Raw genomic sequence first — 13,442 nt, forward strand, 5'->3', positions numbered from 1 at the left:
CCCTCGAGAGTCTGCATAGGCCGTGCCTCCTCCCAAGGCTACAACCTTCACTGGCACTGATCCATGGCCTGCCCTATTTTTATTTTGTGCCTGGTGGGAATAGAATTGGCACAGATGTGTACTTGGACTTTGATAATGGCTCTTGCATTCATGTATGTAGAAGCCACCCACTTTTTGTGTGTGGCTGGATTGTAGTCTACTTTACCAAGAGTCACACCCTTTCCCCCACTCAAAACTGGCTGTGGGCCTCAGAAAGCTGTGGGCCCCACTAATAAATGTGACCATTGGACTGTGAGGAGGTTCCTCACTCTGACTTAAAGAAACAAATGGTTTACAACCCAGGCTTGTTTCACTAAACCAAGGTTATGTTAAACCAACACCTTTGAGTTCAGAGGCAAAAATAAACCACTGTCAGTTCAAAAAAGAAGCAAAAAAATTCAAACCTCCTCCTCAAAGGGGTATTAATTTGTTCAAAACTGGAGGATGAGGGCTTATGGGGATGCAGAGCTCTATGAGTTAATTAGACCCTGTAAACCAGGGATGGGGAACCTGTGGCCTGGCAGGGGGGGCTACATCACCCATGAGACCCAGCTAGCATTGCCAACTGTCAGGGATGATAGGAGCTGTAGTCAAACACCAGGTTTCCCATCCTTGCCCTAAGCCATGGTCATTACAGAGTTAGAAAAGTTTCTGATAGCAGAGCTCTATGAGTTAATTAGACCCTGTAAACCAGGGATGGAGAATCTGTGGCCCAGCAGGTGTTGTGGGGCTCCATCACCCATGAGCCCCAGCCAGCATCGCCAACTGTCAGAGATGATAGGAGCTGTAGCCTAACACTAGGTTCCCCATCCCTGCCCTAAACCATGGTCATTACAGAGTTAGAAAAGTTTCTGATAGTTCAAAAAATGTAGCCATTATCTATGATCTCCTTTAAAAACAAAAGTGGTGGGATCCCTTAACGTAAGGGGAAAGGATGGGCAGCACATCAATGAACAGCAATATTCTATTCCCCTCTGCCAACTGTACCACCAAACAAAAAGAAAGCCATCTGCTTTATGAAAAACACCTGCCATCATTCTAAGCTAATTCAATATGCTCATGTCACAGTTAATTTACTGAACATTCGTTGCTATTCTTCTCCCAAACAATACACAAGGCCAACTTTGCAGGTGCCTGACAGAAAACAACTGTGTTTGTCAACACTATAGGGATGGTCCAAGAGCACATAGCCACCCTTCATAGGGAGGCTTTCACATATTATCTACTATGGGGAGATGTGCAAACATTATCTGCACATGGGGAAAGCATGCCTCTCCCCACATGGGGGAAGAGACATGTCCAATACCCCATGATCCACTGGAGATAAGCCCAAACTTAGACCCCAGTTGACCACAAGACTAGCAAGATGGCTGCCACTCCAACTTTATTGAGACTCTTGGTTGGGCCTCACACATTCTTTTGCAGGTAACAAATCCCCATCATCCTACAAAATGCCAAAACAGTGAGTCTTTTTTCCGTTACTTCTGGCTTAACGTGTTCTGTACTGGATTCATCTCCCATGGCAGCTGCTGTAGACCACAAGAGGTCCACCAATACCAGTTCATTTGGTGGGTTGGTGACAGAGTTTCTCCAGCTTCTGAGCCCCATGGCAACCCAGTGGCCCCTTTCTCCAGGCTATGGGAGTGTTAAGACCCTCCTTAGAAGCACATAGTTTCACACACAGTGATGCAATCCAACAGCAGCTGTTGTGAGGGCAGAGAGCAATGGAGAAATGTTAGAGAACAGAGCTGTGTGTGCCGCATGTCCTGTCCTAAACTGTCCAAGGTAGCCAGCTGTTCTCAGATGCAGTGAAGTATGCAGCTCTCTTGCCAAGGTTGAAATAAAACTCAACTGACATTTGCAGCTGGAATGGGAAGGAAGGTGGCCTCTTATATTTTGCCCCAAGTGGCAAAATGTCTTGGGGTGGGGTCCAGGTGTAAAACCCTGGCCTTACCACCACCACCACCCAAGATAGTTGTGGTTGCTGCAGTCAGTTTACCTGGCTCATGTCTGCTGAGTGCCACCAACTATCTTCACTGTCACTTCCCCAACGCCTTGCAAGCTTACCAGGCCAGGCAGGGATGGGAAGTGGGATTAAAGAGAAAACTGCTGAGTGAAGCAGCTGCAGCTGTTATCATCTTCATAGATCTATGAAGCCCCTGGGCTCCACTGGGGGGGGGGGGTCAGAGGTAATCTTGGGAAGAAGAAGAAGAAGAAGAAGAAGAAGAAGAAGAAGAAGAAGAAGAAGAAGAAGAAGTTGGATTTGATATCCTGCTTTATCACTACCCTAAGGAGCCTCAAAGTGGCTAACAATCTCCTTTCCCTTTGTCCCCCACAACAAACACTCTGTGAGGTGAGTGAGGCTGAGAGACTTCAGAGAAGTGTGACTAGCTCAAGGTCACCCAGCAGCTGCATGTGGAGGAGCAGGGACGCAAACCCGGTTCACCAGATTATGAGTCTACTGCTCTTAACCACTACACAACACTGACTCTCAGAAAGACGATGGGTGCTTCTCTTCGGAGAGAAAAATTTTGGTGTTGTGTTTTTTTAAAGGGGGGGAGTGATGATGGTGTCAGCTCTGATGGGCCTTACAAGGTTTTTAGGACCCACTATTTGCCCCACATCTCTCTTCATGAATGCCAAGGGTTGTTGGCAGTCACTAGTTTTATACAGGCCTGCACATGTTGTTCAGAGCCAGTGCTGTGTAATGGCCAGAGTGTTGAGGCTAAGGCCTGGGAGACCCAGGTTCAAATTCCCACTCAGCCCTAAAGCTCAGCAGGTGATCTTGGGCCAGTCACTGCCTCTCAGCCTAACGTACCTTGCAGGGCTGCTGTGGGAATTAAATGACGAGGGGAAGAACCATGCACGCCCCATTCTTGTTCATTGGAAGAAAGAGCGGGTTGAAAATGCAATAAATAAATAACAACAGTTTTGGAACAACAGCAACAACAACAACAAAAAGTATACTGCATTTCTCTCTCCCTAAGCATTCTTCATCAGTGAATGATGTGGAGTGGGGCAGAATGCATTTTAACATTATTAAAGAGGAGAGGGGACAAAGGTGTCATTTCTCTTTCATCCTGCAAATCATCTCTTCTGCGGTCTGCACTCTGCAGCCTTACCAGTTGTCCACACTTCAAGCAATGCCTAGTGGGACACATGGGGAGGAGGCTCCCCACCCCATTCAGGAAGTGGGGGCAGTCAGGGGAGCCTGCAGACTGCTGGGTAAATGTTGACTGGAAAGAAAGAACGGATAATGATAAAGCAAGCTCAAAACCCTGCAACCAGAAAAAATTATAAAGAAATTCTCAGGAAGATGGAAGCTTCTTCCAAAGTGGAATGTGGTTTTGTTGTGTGTGTGTGTGTGTGTGTGTGTGTGTGTGTGTGTGTGTGTTGTTGTTGTTGTTGTTGTTGTTGTTGTTGTTGTTGTTGTTGTTGTTGTTTTAAAAGACATTTGAGGGCAAATTTCAGCAGAGGACTAGTAGCCACCCTATGAGTCTTAACGTCAGCAAGGTACAGAACTTGATGGGTAGGAGAAAGTAATGAGACTATAGTGCAGAGATGCTGTACAGTCATGCCCAAGCTGGTTCTCCAATTAGTCTATCTGCCCTTGGAAACACTAGCAGCGGCTGAGAGATCCTCATAATGCCCTCATTATTCTCTTTGGTCTAGGCAAAATTTTGGCAACCTGCAGTTTGTGTAGGTTACAATATCAAAAATGACCAGCAGATGGAGGCAAACAACCACACAATCAAGCTGGATTTCTTCCTATTTACGGACCAAGTTGCAAAAAACCAGCTCCCTTTTCAGCAGCAAACAATTGGGTGCATTAGATCAAACATCAAATTGCACAAGTTTCTGCAATGACAAAATCTTATCCCTATTCCAATTTTCTTTAAGATACATGTATATATATAAATAACCAGAAAGTATCGTTACAAATATAGCTTGCTAGGAACATCACAGATGAAATAAATGGGAAGATACACGATTATATGAATGTTCTTGGTGAATTACCGTATTTTTCGCCCCATAAGACGCACTTTTTCCCCTCCAAAAATGAAGGGGAAATGTGCCTGCGTCTTATGGGGCGAATGCAGGCTTTCGCTGAAGCCTGGAGAGCGAGGGGGGTCGGTGCACACCGACCCCTCTCGCTCTCCAGGCTTCAGGAAGCTCTGCGCAACCCTCGGGAGACCGGCTCCGAGGGTTGTGCAGAGCTGCCTGCAATCCCGGGTCTACGCCGCCATCCCGAGCGGTGCGCTAAGTCCTGCCCCGCTCGGGATGGCGGGGCAGAGCTGCCTGCCGTCGCGGGACTGCAGGCAGGTCTACGCCGCCATCCCGAGCGGTGCGCTAAGTCCCGCCCCGCTCGGGATGGCGGCACAGAGCTGCCTGCCGTCGCGGGACTGCAGGCGGGTCTACGCCGCCATCCCGAGCGGTGCGCTAAGTACTGCCCCGCTCGGGATGGCGGCACAGAGCTGCCTGCCCTCCCGGGACTGCAGGCGGGTCTACGCCGCCATCCCGAGCGGTGCGCTAAGTCCTGCCCCGCTCGGGAAGGCGGCACAGAGCTGCCTGCCTTCGCGGGACTGCAGGCGGGTCTACGCCGCCATCCCGAGCGGTGCGCTAAGTCCTGCCCCACTCGGGATGGCGGCACAGAGCTGCCTGCCTTCGCGGGACTGCAGGCGGGTCTACGCCGCCATCCCGAGCGGTGCGCTAAGTCCTGCCCCGCTCGGGATGGCGGCACAGAGCTGCCTGCCTTCGCGGGACTGCAGGCGGGTCTACGCCGCCATCCCGAGCGGTGCGCTAAGTCCTGCCCCACTCGGGATGGCGGCACAGAGCTGCCTGCCTTCGCGGGACTGCAGGCGGGTCTACGCCGCCATCCCGAGCGGTGCGCTAAGTCCTGCCCCGCTCGGGATGGCGGCACAGAGCTGCCTGCCTTCGCGGGACTGCAGGCGGGTCTACGCCGCCATCCCGAGCGGTGCGCTAAGTCCTGCCCCGCTCGGGATGGCGGCACAGAGCTGCCTGCCCTCCCGGGACTGCAGGCGGGTCTACGCCGCCATCCCGAGCGGTGCGCTAAGTCCTGCCCCGCTCGGGAAGGCGGCACAGAGCTGCCTGCCTTCGCGGGACTGCAGGCGGGTCTACGCCGCCATCCCGAGCGGTGCGCTAAGTCCTGCCCCGCTCGGGATGGCGGCACAGAGCTGCCTGCCTTCGCGGGACTGCAGGCGGGTCTACGCCGCCATCCCGAGCGGTGCGCTAAGTCCTGCCCCGCTCGGGATGGCGGCACAGAGCTGCCTGCCCTCCCGGGACTGCAGGCGGGTCTACGCCGCCATCCCGAGCGGTGCGCTAAGTCCTGCCCCGCTCGGGATGGCGGCACAGAGCTGCCTGCCTTCGCGGGACTGCAGGCGGGTCTACGCCGCCATCCCGAGCGGTGCGCTAAGTCCTGCCCCGCTCGGGATGGCGGCACAGAGCTGCCTGCCTTCGCGGGACTGCAGGCGGGTCTACGCCGCCATCCCGAGCGGTGCGCTAAGTCCTGCCCCGCTCGGGATGGCGGCACAGAGCTGCCTGCCATCGCGGGACTGCAGGCGGGTCTACGCCGCCATCCCGAGCGGTGCGCTAAGTCCTGCCCCGCTCGGGATGGCGGCACAGAGCTGCCTGCCCTCCCGGGACTGCAGGCGGGTCTACGCCGCCATCCCGAGCGGTGCGCTAAGTCCTGCCCCGCTCGGGATGGCAGGGCAGAGCTGCCTGCCCTCCCGGGACTGGTGCACTTCTCCCCATCGCCAGCCCCACAAGCTCGGGGGACAGCGGGGAGGCAGAGCGTGCCTTCCCTCTGTTCCCCGACCTGGTTCTTCCAGCCCCGCACCTGGGGGGGGGGAAATAAAATTTTTTTTCTTTATTTCCCCCCCAAAAAACTAGGTGCGTCTTATGGGCCGGAGCGTCTTATGGGGCGCAAAATACGGTACACTCTAAAGCCTAGAAACCTTATCCCCTGTCATTCTGAACACTCATGCCTGAAATATGAAAAAAGCTCAATGTTCTTTGTAAAATGTGCACACCAATGACAATTGCTGGAGGTAGTTTACCAAGATATAAAACACCAGATAAAAAGCACCAAGATTGCAATGCTATATCCATGTACCAGGGATTGAGCACCATTGAAGTGAATCAGAATTACGTCTGAGTAAACCTGTGCAAGACTGCCCTGTTAAATGAAAAGGGGGGACGATAAGAAAAATATTGTAGGCCACTCTTTGACATTGCTGTTGCCCGCATGCTTCCTGGAATGACCATTAGCAAATGTTACATTGTTAGGTCCCCCCCCCCGGCATTACATGAAGCAAAGGGTGGAGAGCAAAGCGTTTTGCAAATACAACTAGCTGTATGTTCAAAGAACTCCCTTTCCCTGCTGTGAAGGGTGTTAGCCCTGCCTTCTTCAGCAGGGAGAACCTTTAGAATAATGGATTGCCCTGGCTGTCATGGTGTGATATTTAAGTCCCCTCCCCTGATATATATTGTCATCGGGACAGTAGTGTAATGGTCTAGGGTCATGGGGAGGGGGCTAAAGACCCATTACTGCTTCTGCAGCAGAGACCCTGTCTCCAGTGCCCAATCAGCATGAAAAGGGGGTGTGTTTTTTAGCCACTGTATGCTCCGAAGTTATGCACTGAAAATACAAGGGACTACATCAGGCACCCCCAAACCCACCCCTCCAGATGTTTTCGGACTACAATTCCCATCATCCCTAGCTAACAGGACCAGTGGTCAGGGATGATGGGAATTGTAGTCCCAAAACATCTGGAGGGCCGAGTTTGGGGATGTCCGGACTATATTTTCAAGAGAATGGTGTGCAAAATCTGTTACATGCAATGGAACTTCACAGAAAACACAACTGAAGTCACTTCAAATTAAGATATTGGAGCACTCCAACTCATTTGCCCATGAACATGCACAGTAAATAGCAGAACAACTGAAGGACAGCACATGCGGATCTGTATTAATTGTTGCAGGACACCCCTAATTCTTATCATTGCACAATTGTAGGGTGTTGTATAATCTTAGAAGGGTGTATGGCTGTGATTATCATGAAGGGAATCTGCACCTCTGAATTTGTTGCTACACTACTGCAGGGGGAAGGGCAATAGTTCAGTGAAAGGGCATCTGTTTGGTATGCGGACGGTCCCCCCTTCAGTTCCAAGCAACCCTTGATTGCAGCCACGGAGAGCCACTGTTAGTCAGTGCAGACAGTATTGAGCTAGGTGAACCAAGGGTCTGACTTGCTATAAGGCAGCTTCCTATCTATAGCTATAACTATATTCTTTCCAATTTGCAGGACGTTTTGTGTCGGAAGAGAAAAGCATCTGGGTCTGTTAGACACCTCTCCCCTGCTCCCAAACCTTAGAGGTAAACCCCGTACTTGCATAGTTGTAACTCTGAACTAATAATTAATACTCAAAATAATTTCATTATTTTTGTTAACATTAAATTGTTAAACTTGGTTAAGAAAATTTCTTTATTAAAAAGCAAACAAATCAGCCTACGGCTTATCTGGGCTTTATTTTAAACCAGGCTTCCTCAACCTTGGCCCTCCAGATGTTTTTGGCCTACAATTCCCATGATCCCTAGCTAGCAGGACCAGTGGTCAGGGATGATGGGAATTGTAGTCTCAAAACAACTGGAGGGCCAAGGTTGAGGAAGCCTGTTTTAAACCAGTTAATCGGATTCAAAATGTACATTTTGAAAATGTAAGTGACTTTGGGTCATCAGAAAGTTACTGTTGATTACCACTGGGAAATAACTATATTCAATTAAAATGGATTAATTTTATCTTTTCTCATTTTTATTTTGTTGAAGAATAACATGCCTCAAAGATGAACACTCCCTGTCTTGTATACATTTGGGCAATGCCCAACAGGTGCTGCAATTGAAGCAAGCTGTGAGTAGCTGGATGGATTTTATTTTATTTTATTACTTTTCCTTTACAAAGTTTGCATTAACTGGGTTGCATGACAGATAACCTGTCAGTAAGAGAGAGCAGCTGAGGTCAACAAATCCAAACTTTATTGACCCAAGCAGGAATAAACTATCAGAGTTGCTTCTTATCTTGCAGAACTTCTGCAATACTCCTATTTATTCACAGCTAAAGGGTGTGAGGTCACCTGTCAAACTGAGAGTTGGAGAACTTACCAAGGTATAGCAGGTCAAAAGCACCAAAGGAATTATTTGCGGATGGGAGGGGGAGAAGAGGTAAAACTCAGCAGCAGAAGCAATCAAAATAGATGTTTAAATATTTCTTTCTGTGTCTCCAGTTGTAGCACCTTAATTCACCAGGGATAGTGTGTGTGCAAATGTACATATTTAGGTGTGTGCAATCGCTGATTTGTTAAAAAAAATATTTCACCATTTTATCCACAATTAGCCTTAAAGGTAAAGGGACCCCTGACCATTAGGTCCAGTCGTGACCCATTCTGGGGTTGTGGCGCTCATCTCGCTTTATTGGCCGAGGGAGCCGGCGTACAGCATGACTAAGCCGCTTCTGGCAAACCAGAGCAGCGTACGGAAACACCATTTACCTTCCCACTGGAGCGGTACCTATTTATCTACTTGCACTTTGACGTGCTTTCAAACTGCTAGGTGGGCAGGAGCTGGGACTGAGCAATGGGGGCTCACCCCATTGCGGGGATTCAAACCGCCGACCTTCTGATCGGCAAGTCCCAGGCCCTGTGGTTTAACCCACAGCGCCACCCGCGTCCCTCTACAATTAGCCTTGGGGGCTCCTAATTCTTTCCCACTTTAAATGCATGAATGTAAAGATTAACAGCATAGAAGTCATGCCCCCACTCTCTCACACACACATCATTGTTCCCATCAACTGTAGATGAGGGGTTGTCTCAGAAATCAAGATGGATTGGGTGCCAGGAATTCCCTTAGCTCAACTGAGAAAGAAATAACATTTCATACATTGGCTGTGCCTCTCTCTCACTCAGTCTTCCAACTCCCATTGCCAGCTGGAAAGGAAAAACCTGGCCACATCACGAGATGAAGGACTGGAAAGGTGTGCTCTGCTTCCTCATTTTTATTTTTTTTTACCTGGTGGATTCTGATGCATCCTCCCTGAAAGCTCTCTTCTTCCACCTCCTCCCATCTGACCACTAGCAACTGCCTCTTATCACCAGCAACTGGGAAGAACCAAGGGGCTGTCACGCAGGTGTTCACAGCCCTCTCTCTCTCTTGCAGCCATTAACTATCAAGCTGATAGTGCTGCCCCATGGAATTGAATGGGACTTTTGCAGCAGCAGGGTGGATCATGGGCAGGTTGTACTGGACCAAGTAGGAGAAATGCAACCCCAAGTTCAGAGAAATTATTCCAAACTCGTGCTGCAGGGAGAATATTTTCTGGAACAGAATACTTGGAACAGGTTACAAGTGGTCTCAATAAGAGTTTTACTGTGCTCATTCTCTTGCCAGCAAACCAGATTCTCTTTTATTTATAGAATGGGGCACAGTTCCAAACAAACTAGTGTAACAGCTGCATGGCCATAAACTCATACTCTTCTTGGCCTTTAAACCTGTTGACAAATCTGTGCAGTTCACTAACCAGTGCAATTTAAAAATCCCACCCCTCCCTGAATTGTCAATACTTCAGGTCAAAGCTGTGCTGTAAAGTATTTTACAGTGGTGGGTCAGACTTTACCAATTGTCTTAGAGAAGAGCCAATTTCCAACATTATGCCACATCTTATGTGAACATTAAATATAAACAAGGATGTGGGCAATGCATGCAGGAGCAGGGTTAATTCTCAATGGCTGTGGTCAACAAGTGGAAGGGGAAGTCTTAAGCTGTACCCAATAATGTGCCTAAGTGCATCACTCAGGTGATGAGTGAATGGCTGCCACACATTTCCCCCAGAAGTGAAGTGTTTCAGTTCAGAGGAATGGGGTTCCAAATCTACCTACTGTCCCTGTCACTGGGTAGACCAGCCCTCACTAGCAGATATCCTGAAAGGAGGTGCAAAAATGTCTATCGTTGCAGATTTGCAAATCTGATTCATTAAACACATTGTCTGTTTTGTCCTTTAGTAGAGTAAAAGAAATTCTGAAGTCTCAAATAATGCTTTCCTCACAGCAACCGGTAGGTAGATGGATGGATTGATGGATCTGTTAGCAGAAGTACACTTCAGCCACAATTTGAGACAGGTGGAGGTGTAATTCAGAATGAGGAATTTAGTGCAGAGCTTAGCTTCCAAATAATCTCTGTTTCCAATTCTAAAACCATTTCCTAGTGTTTGTGATTTGAAAATTATTTGACAAAACTCATGCATTGTAACATAATATTTCCATATGTCAGGGAAGCTGTGCACCGTCAGATGTTGTTGGTCCCCCAACTCCCATCAGTGTTAAGGGATTATTGGCTCTGCTGTCCAGCAACCTATGGAAGGCTACAGGTTCCCCATCCCTGGACTACAGCTTCACTGATCATCACAATGAATCCTCTCTCCAGGGTCAGGGGTAGAACACCTCTGAATACCTGCTGCTGAGAAGCAAGAAAGGTGGTGTGGTGTGCTCATGTCCCACTTGGGAGCTTCCCATAGGCATCTGGTTGGCCCCTGCGGGAACATGCCCTTTTTCAAGTCTAGCCAGGTTCTTCTTGTGTTTATATCACCTTGCACAACTGTTTGAAAAATAATATTATAATGCAAAAGGACCTTGCTTTTGTCTGGTCCAGCAGGGCTCCTCTTGTCTTTATATTGCCTTGCTCAATACAATACAATTATAATGTGAAAGGATCTTGCAATGTAAAGGACACACACACACTCCATACATACACATCCCACTGTACTGGTGACAATTTGGCTAGTAATATTTAGTGAAGGTCTCCCAATGGTGTTGGAAATCATGACCCAGAGTCATCTGCTTGACATAACATGGAAGGAAGCCTCCTGAAGCCTGTAGTGTCTGCTGGTGTGCTGAAGTGCAGCTGTGCTTTGAAATCCCCCCCCCTTCTCTCACACACTGTGGGCATGGAGTGCTCAGCTACCCTAATGGAAGTGCATTTCTGTTCTTATGCTGGATGTCATAAGGGCACCCTGCACATAGTCTATGAATGTGCCCTTTTTATTTATGGGTACATCTCCCCTAAGAAAGAGGATTAGCCTTTTAATTGTGTCTCTCTCTTTTTAAGAGAAGCAGTTAACCCTTACGGGCTTTCCCCTTCAATTTTAGTTTATTAATTCATATGTGATGGAAATCAATGATAGAAACTGCCTGGAAGCCATTATTGATAAGGGACAAGATATTACACATCTGAAGGTCAAACTCTTTTTTAATTTTTGAAATGTCAATCATGAATATGCTTCCCTAGTTCTCTGAGAAATCTGGAGGGAAATTATCTTCCTCATCCTGCCCCCCGCCATATAAAGTGGACATCCTTTAAGAAGTTTCCAATCTTGGTTTTAGATAATTAGGTAAGTGCTTGCCTCAATAATTCAGGTATTCCCTGCTTTCATCTTTATGCACTGCGTAGTAGAAATGGAGAGACAGTTCAGTTTAAGGCAAGCAGAAGGAAACTTTGAGAAAGATGACTGAAAGCAAGAACAAGATTGTTATGGATTGATTCAGAATAGGCATTTGGGTCTAGAAGGTGAGGAATATTCAGGTCCACTGTTGCATGTTCCAGCAATGGCCCAATGCAAGTATCTATGAGAAGCATCCAAGAGATTATAGTGACTAGGCATTCCAACATCTACTATATTCACTTGTGGGAAGACTCATAACAACTAATCATCACCACCATCGCTGCCCATCCACTTGCTGTGACTTCAACATGAATATCAAGAAGTCAGGTAGTGTTGCTGGAGGGTGGGAAGATTAGCAAGCGAGTGAGGGCTCTTAAGGGTTGAATGGAGCTGAGGTTTGAGAAACAAAAGTTCAGACCCCTTGATCTTTAACTAGTTGTGGAGTTTTTTGACACTTGGGCAACTTTCAAGATTATTATTTTTTTTAAAGACACATCACATCAATGAACAACAAGCAAACCTTTGATCCTCAATCTTAAAGCAAATGTATTCCATCCCCAATAATATAAACTTTACAGTACAAATCATTAGACATTATATGCTAAGGAGATATGTAAACCAATGTCAATACAAGTAAACCAGGCTTCCTCAACCCTGGCCATCCAGATGTTTTGAGACTACAGCTCCCAACATCCCTGACAACTGGTCCTGCTAGCTAGGGATCATGGGAGTTGTAGGCCAAAACATATGGAGGACCAAGGAAACACTTGTTTTGTCACTCTTTTGTTAGTTAAGAAACACTGGTTGTGGACAATATTGTCCTTGCAATAAAAGAAAAGGGAACTTAAGATCTACGGAAACTTAACAGTGAGGAATGCCTTTACTACTCCTACAACAATGTTCTAAATGCCTAGCCAAAATTATCCTCCATCTATTAATTACAACCATTTAATTCACTGCATTGTCACCCTAAGTTGCAACATTATCTGCTTCTTCCCCCTTCAGCATTACTTGCAGAGTCATGCAATCAGACGCCATTCATTAAAGTCAGAAGTAGTTAATTAACTCTCACTTTATCTCAACGCTTGGATAAGCAAGAACCCCAAGTCATTTCTGCCTGGGAGCCTTTTTTTTCAAATTTAACAAAATTAACTTTGTGACTCTGTCACATACACTCCACTTTTAATCATTGGTTAATTTATTAGGGGAAGGGAACTGACTTACATGACAGATAGGCTTCATATTTGCAAAACCCAGATATTTTTATTCCTGAACACATTCCTGTGGGATAACCAGACTCATATAACCATCATGTTTAAGTTTAATTAATACATAAAGGGGTAGAGGTCAACGGATCAAGTGCTGAGTGTTCCAGAGAAAGAAGAGGTAGTCATTGGGAGGCTTGGGGCAGGGGGTTGCCAATATGCTGATGACACCCAGCTGTGTTTCTCTGAAACATATCCTAAACTGGTGCCTGGATGCCGCAATGGGTGAGATGGAGGCAAAGGGACTGTTACTGAATTCTGACAAGATAGAGATTCTACTAGGTTGCATACCGGCTCTTGTAAGGATTGCTACAAGAAGCATGGATTGGGTAGTGTTGTATTAAAATAGAAACATAAGAAGAGTCCTGTTGTCCCTCTCATCCTGTTCTCACAGTAGCCAATCTATGGGAAGGCCACCAGCAGGATCTGAGTGCAAGAGCACTCTTCGCACCTGCAGTTTCTATCAATTGGTATCCATTAGTGCTATTTCCTCTGATTGTGGAGGTGGAGCATAGCCATCCTGGCTAGTAGCCATTGGTGGCCTCAGCCTTCATGAATTTGTCCTGTCCTCTTTTAAGGCCATCCAAGCTGTTGGCCAACACTGCCTCCTGTGGGAATGGGTTCCATAGTTT

At 47.5% G+C, this 13,442-nt stretch overlaps 1 protein-coding gene across 28 annotated transcripts in view; it reads right to left on the reverse strand.

Moving 5' to 3' along the window:
• The window catches only part of RBFOX1 (RNA binding fox-1 homolog 1), a 1,500,640-nt gene that overhangs the window by 709,862 nt on the left and 777,336 nt on the right, over window positions 1-13,442 (reverse strand). The gene's annotated exons all lie outside the window — the stretch shown is intronic.

This window comes from Podarcis bocagei (assembly GCF_964188305.1).
Source record: "Podarcis bocagei genome assembly, chromosome: 14".
Taxonomy (NCBI): Eukaryota; Metazoa; Chordata; class Lepidosauria; order Squamata; family Lacertidae; genus Podarcis; species Podarcis bocagei.